General features: G+C 41.3%; 1 long non-coding RNA gene across 1 annotated transcript; it reads left to right on the forward strand.

Moving 5' to 3' along the window:
• LOC110270221 lies at nt 4,109-4,788 on the forward strand. The gene is made up of 2 exons (XR_002359493.1): nt 4,109-4,544; nt 4,594-4,788. It is a non-coding gene; the product is annotated as an uncharacterized LOC110270221 (long non-coding RNA).

Genomic DNA, 6,616 nt, shown 5'->3' on the forward strand with positions numbered 1-6,616 from the left:
TTCAGCTCTTTATTCCCAGCATTTACATTTTCTGCTATTTACTTTCTGCCATTTAATTTCCTGCAACTCTCACATCAAATTCTGCTTAGCTCAACTAGAACATTCCTCTAATTAAAGTTGATTGAGCAATCAATCCCTGTGGGATTCGACCTCACTCTATTGTGAGTTTTTACTTGATAACAATTCGGTATATTTGCCGAGGAAAATTGTTGAGAGACAAGTTTCTGTGCATCAAGTTTATGGTGCCGTTGTCGGGGATTGATTTTGCATCAATAATGATTAAATTGGTGGATAACTAGATTGAGCATTTTTTTCTCTTTTGTTTGATTTAATTTCATTCGAGTAATTTACTTTCAGTTTTAGTTATTTCCTTCCATTTACCCTTTACCCGTTTATGGTGTTATCTGCACATTTTTTTTTACTATTTAGTTCACTGACCCACTAACTGTTTGATATATTGCATCACTCACACTAACAGCATTTCTGCAGGGAATACTGTCTGCATCTATCTTTCTTGCTTTTGACTTGTGGGTTGTATGATAGGTAGAAGAAGCAGGGCTTCAACTTCCTTTGATTCTGAACCTGAGAGGACCATCCTTAGATTGAGGAGGGAAGCAAGAGGAAAGAGAGTCGTTAGTGCTGAGGAAGAGGAGGAGTATTTTGAACCAGACATGGATAAGAATATGGAAAACCATCATGAAGAAGAGGCTCACAACCATGGCAGAGAAGGCCCAGTGCATCATGCTGGGCAAGAGAGAAGAGTTCTGGGATCTTACATCAATCCAAATCCAGGAAACTGTGGAAGTAGCATCCAAAAGCCAACCATACATGCCAACAACTTTGAACTAAAGCCACAGCTCATCACCCTTGTTCAGAACAACTGTTCATTTGGAGGAAGAGTTCAAGAAGATCCCAATCAACATCTAACCACCTTCCTGAGGATATGTGATACTGTGAAGTCTAATGGTGTTCATCCTGACACCTACAGACTGCTTCTATTTCCCTTCTCACTCAAGGACAAGGCATCTAAATGGTTGGAATCCTTCCCGAAGGAGAGTTTAACAACCTGGGAGGATGTGGTGAACAAGTTCTTGGCGAGATTCTATCCTCCTCAAAGAATCAACAGGTTGAGAGCTGAAGTTCAAACTTTCAGACAACAGGATGGTGAGACTCTCTACGAAGCATGGGAGAGATTTAAAGACTTGACAAGAAGGTGCCCGCCAGATATATTCAATGAATGGGTGCAGTTACACATTTTCTATGAAGGTCTTTCTTATGAATCAAAGAAGGTAGTAGACCACTCATCCGGGGGATCTCTGAACAAGAAGAAGACCATTGAAGAAGCCATAGATGTCATTGAGACTGTAACTGAGAATGACTACTTCTATGCTTCTGAAAGAGGCAACACTAGAGGAGTGATGGAGCTGAACAACGTGGATGCACTGCTAGTTCAAAACAAGATGATCACCAAGAAGCTGGCTAACCTTACCAAGAAGATGGAGAGGAATCAAGTAGCAGTAATCACTACCTTAATAGCAGCTCAAGAAGGAGTGAATGAAGAAGCAAAGGGTGATCAGGAACAAGCCAACTACATTGAAAATCCACCTAGGCAGAACCATGACCTATACTCCAAAAACCTATAATCCTGGTTGGAGGAACCACCCAAACTTTGGGTGGGGAAATCAACAAGACCAAGGCCAAGACCAGACCCCAATAACAATGCAGCTCACCAATATTCCACACAGAGATCATATCAGTACCCACCTAACAACACACCTCAACATCCATACCAAAGCCAAAATGGTCCTTCTCATCCCTCCAATCTCAACTCACCATCATCGGAAGAAAGACTATCAAGGATTGAGACTCTACTTGAGGGCATATGTAAGGAAATCCAAGATAACAAAGTGTTCAAGGAGGAGGTGCGAGCCAATATCAAGAACCAGGGAGACACCATCAAGAGGCTGGAATTTCAAGTGGAATACCTCTCTGAGAAGATTCCCAAACCTACTGATAGCTTCCCAAGTGACACAGAGAAGAACCCGAGAGGTGAAGCAAAGAAGCTCAGATGGGAAGATTGCAAGATGGTCACTATAAGTGATAAGGGGACTGAGGAAGAGCCGAAAAAACCATTAGAACAACCTGAAGATACATCAGCAGAGAAACAGGAAGAGGATCACCAAGAAACCAAAATTTCACAGAAGGAGCTGCTGAGACTCTATGCACCTTTTCCCCCAAAGACTCAAGGGTGGTGTAGAAAAGAGAATATACTCAAGGTTTCTTAACATGTTTGCATCTCTCCATGTAAACATACCATTCATCAAGGCCCACCAACAAATGCCCTCATACATTAAGTATATGAAGGAGCTGCTGGCTAGGAAAAGCTCACTCAAAGGAGGGCAAACAATAGTGATGAATAAGGAGTGCAGTGCTCTCATTCAACCAGAGATGCCTACAAAAAGGAAGGACCCAGGGAGTTTTCACATCCCCTGTGCCATAGGAGAAATAATGTTTGATAAGGAATTCTGTGATCTGGGAGCAAGCATCAACTTAATGCCTTTATCCCTTATGAAGAAGCTGCAGATCAATGAGCTAATGCCCACAGATGTAGTCATCAGGTTGGCTGACAAAACTCAAAAACAAGCAGTAGGAGTGGTGGAAAACGTGTTAGTGAAGGTTGGGAACTACTTCCTTCCCACAGACTTTGTCATAGTAGAAATGGAAGAGAGTCACCTTCACCCAATCATATTGGAAAGACCATTCCTAGCTACAGCCAGAGCGCTTATAGATGTGGAGCGAGGAGAGCTAATGATGAGCGGATAATTTATACGCTTTTTGGCATTGTTTTTACATAGTTTTCAGTATGAGTTAGTTAGTTTTTAGTATATTTTTATTAGTTTTTAATTAAAATTCACATTTCTGGACTTTACTATGAGTTTGTGTGTTTTTCTGTGATTTCAGGTATTTTCTGGTTGAAATTGAGGGACTTGAGCAAAAATCAGATTCAGAGGTTGAAGAAGGACTGCAGATGCTGTTGGATTCTGACCTCCCTGCACTCAAAGTGAATTTTCTAGAGCTATAGAACTCCAAATTGCACGCTCTCAATTGCGTTGGAAAGTAGACATCCAGGGATTTCCAGCAATATATAATAGTCCATACTTTGATTAAGGATAAATGACGTAAAATGGCGTTGAACGCCAGTTCCATGCTGCATTCTGGAGTTAAACGCCAGAAACAGGTTGCAAAGTGGAGTTAAACGCCAGAAACAGGTTACAAACTGGCGTTCAACTCCAAGAAAGACCTCTACACGTGTAAAGCTCAATGCTCAGCCCAAGCACACACCATGTGGGCCCCAGAAGTGGATTTCTGCATCAATTACTCAATTCTGTAAACCCTAGTAATTGGTTTAGTATAAATAGGACTTTTTACTATTGTATTTACATCTCTGGACGTTTAGTTCTTAGATCACGTTTGGGGGCTGGCCATTCGGCCATGCCTGAAACTTCATCACTTATGTATTTTCAACGGTAGAGTTTCTACACACCATAGATTAAGGTGTGGAGCTCTGTTGTTCGTCACAGATTAATGCAAAGTACTACTGTTTTTCTATTCAATTCAAGCTTATTCCTATTCTAAGATATCCATTCGCACCCAAGAACATGATGAATGTGATGATTATGTGACGCTCATCATCATTCTCACCTATGAACACATGCCTGACAAACACTTCCGTTTTACATGCAAACAAGCTAGAATGAGTATCTCTTAGATATCTAATACAGAGGACCGAGTCCGAGATATTAGAATCTTCGTGCACTACAAGAAAACAGCTCTATTGCCACGCTTTTAAAGCGTGGCAAAAAGCTGAAAAAAGCGTGGCAATAGCTTTTTGCCACGCTTTTTGAGCTACCGCCACGCTTTTGAAAGGGTGGCCTCTACAAGCGTGGCGGTTGTTGAAACAAAACAAACAATCAACAAAACAATGAAAACAGAATTTTTTTTCCTTCAGAAGAAGAAAACAATGAAAACATGAAGTATATAATAAATCAATGATCACCAATATCTAGCAAGAATCTCAAAGACAACAATAAATACACAACAACAATTTATTCTAATTTCACGCCCAATCAACTTACTAAGTTTCTAAAGGCTAGAAATGATAAAACCAACCCGAAATATGGTTAAAGCATTTCATCAAACATGTTGAGTGCGAAAAACTTGAAACGAAATAAGAGAATTCAAAGCTTAGTATCAATGTGATAGAGAAGAGAACATAACTATTGTATACTTTAATGCAGTCTATGAAAAAAATCCAAACCACTGCCAAATCAAATAGTTACTTATTGTAATAGAAATAAGAAGTTGCAGAGTTTCAAGCAGTGTATTGGTGTTGTGTGAGTGTGTTGGTGGTGGGTTTAGGGAACTCACGGCGGCGACAAAAGAGAGCAGTTCGACAGCTAGGTGGAGCGCACGGGTTGGTCGCAGAGTTTGAAGCAGGGCAACGTGGCTTCCAGACGAACGCGAACCCGAACGGTGAACGGCGAGTGAACGCGAATGGTGAACGGCGAGTGAACGCGAACGGTGAACGGCGAGTGAACGCGAACGGTGAACGCCGAGCAAACTTGAACGGCGAAGAACGCGAACAAAGACGACGGCTGAACGAAGACGCGAACGTTAACGGCAACCAACGGCGGCGGAAGCGCGGCTGAGCAGACAAAGACGACGGACGCCGAGCTCGAGGAAGCAGCTGCGATCGGTGACAGCGAACGGGGGTTGGAGACTTGGAGCACGAGGGAAGCTAGATAGACGAACGGACGGCATCAGTATGCCACTCCTTGCGGCGGCGGTGGTGTAGGCTTACATTGCTAGGGTTTTTTGGCTGAGTTTCTGTGAATGAAAGAAACGGAGGGAGAAAGGGAGAAAGAAACGAAGGAGCTTTAGAACCAAGCTAAGAGTGAAAGTAAGCAAGTTTGGCAAAAACGACGCCGTTTCTTTTAAACCGGTCGGTTTTCTGTCCGGTTCAACCCTCTCGCCACGCTTTTAAAAACGTTCCTGTAGCTCTCTATGGCCACGCTTTTGAAGCGTGGCAGAAAAAAACCTTTTGGCCACGCTTTTAAAGCGTGCCAAAAGAGTACCAGGATATGGCCACGTTTTGTAAGCGTGGCCGTAATGAAACCCTGTCGCCACGCTTTTAAAACGTCCTTGTTTCTCTCTATGGCCACGCTTTTGAAGTGTGGCAGAAAAAAAATGTTGCCGTTTCTCTAATCAATTGCCACCCTTACAAAAGCGTGGATCCTTTTCGCCACGCTTTTAAAGCGTGACAAAAAAAAAAAGTGGCCAAATCTCTAATCTACCGCCACCCTCATAAAAGCGTGGCCATTGACCACTTTTGGCCACGCTTTTGAAGCGTGGCAAGAAAAAAGCGTGGCCATAGGCCTTTTTTCTTGTAGTGGTGGTATAAGTTAGAACCCATGGATGGCCATTCCTGAGATCCGGAAAGTCTAAACCTTGTCTGTGGTATTCCGAGTAGGATCTGGGAAGGGATGGCTGTGACGAGCTTCAAATTCGCGAGTGCTGGGCGTAGTGACAGACGCAAAAGGATAGTAAATCCTATTCCAATATGATCGAGAACCGACAGATGATTAGCCATGCAGTGACAGCGCATTGAAACATTTTTACAGAGAGGATGGGATGTAGCCATTGACAACGGTGATGCCCTACATAAAGCTGGCCATGGAAAGGAGTAGGAATGGTTGGATGAAGACAGCAGGAAAGCAGAGGTTCAGAAGAACGAAAGCATCTCTATACGCTTATCTGAAACTCTCACCAATGAATTACATAAGTATCTCTATCCTATTTTAATGATCTTTTAGTACACTATAATCTCTTAATACATTTGAATCCGCCTGACTGAGATTTACAAGGTGACTATAGCTTGCTTCAAGCCGACAATCTCCGTGGGATCGACCCTTACTCATGTAAGGTTTATTACTTGGACGACCCAGTGCACTTGCTGGTCAGTTGTGCGAAGTTGTGATAAAGAATTAAGATTATGAACGTGCGTATAAAGTTTTCAGCGCCGTTACCAAGGAATGGAACCGTCACGATTTCAATGCACCAAGTTTTTGGCGCCGTTGCTGGGGATTGTTCGAGTTTGGACAACTGACGGTTCATCTTGTTGCTCAGATTAGGTAATTTTATTTTAATTTTAAGCTTTTTATTTCTTATTTTCGAAAAATACATAAAATTTTTTCTTCTTTTTCGTTTTTTCCTAATTAAATTTCGAAAAAAAATAAAAAAAAGTTTAATAAAATAATAAAACCAAAAATATTTGATGTTTCTTGTTTGAGCCTAGAGTCAAGTTTTAAGTTTGTGGTCAATTGCATCTTTTTAATTTTCTAAAAAAATTATTTTCGAAAATTTCATGCATTGCATTCTTCATGATCTTCAAGTTGTTCTTGGCCAATCTTCTTGTTTGATCTTCATATTTTCTTGTTTTGTGTCTTTTCTTGTTTTTCATATGCATTTTTGAAACATTGATGTCTAAAGAATAAAAATTTTTAAGTTTGATGTCTTGCATGTTTTCTTTTCTTGAAAATCTTTCAAAAATAAGTTC

Source organism: Arachis ipaensis, chromosome B03 (genome assembly GCF_000816755.2).
Source record: "Arachis ipaensis cultivar K30076 chromosome B03, Araip1.1, whole genome shotgun sequence".
In the NCBI taxonomy this organism is placed as follows: domain Eukaryota; kingdom Viridiplantae; phylum Streptophyta; class Magnoliopsida; order Fabales; family Fabaceae; genus Arachis; species Arachis ipaensis.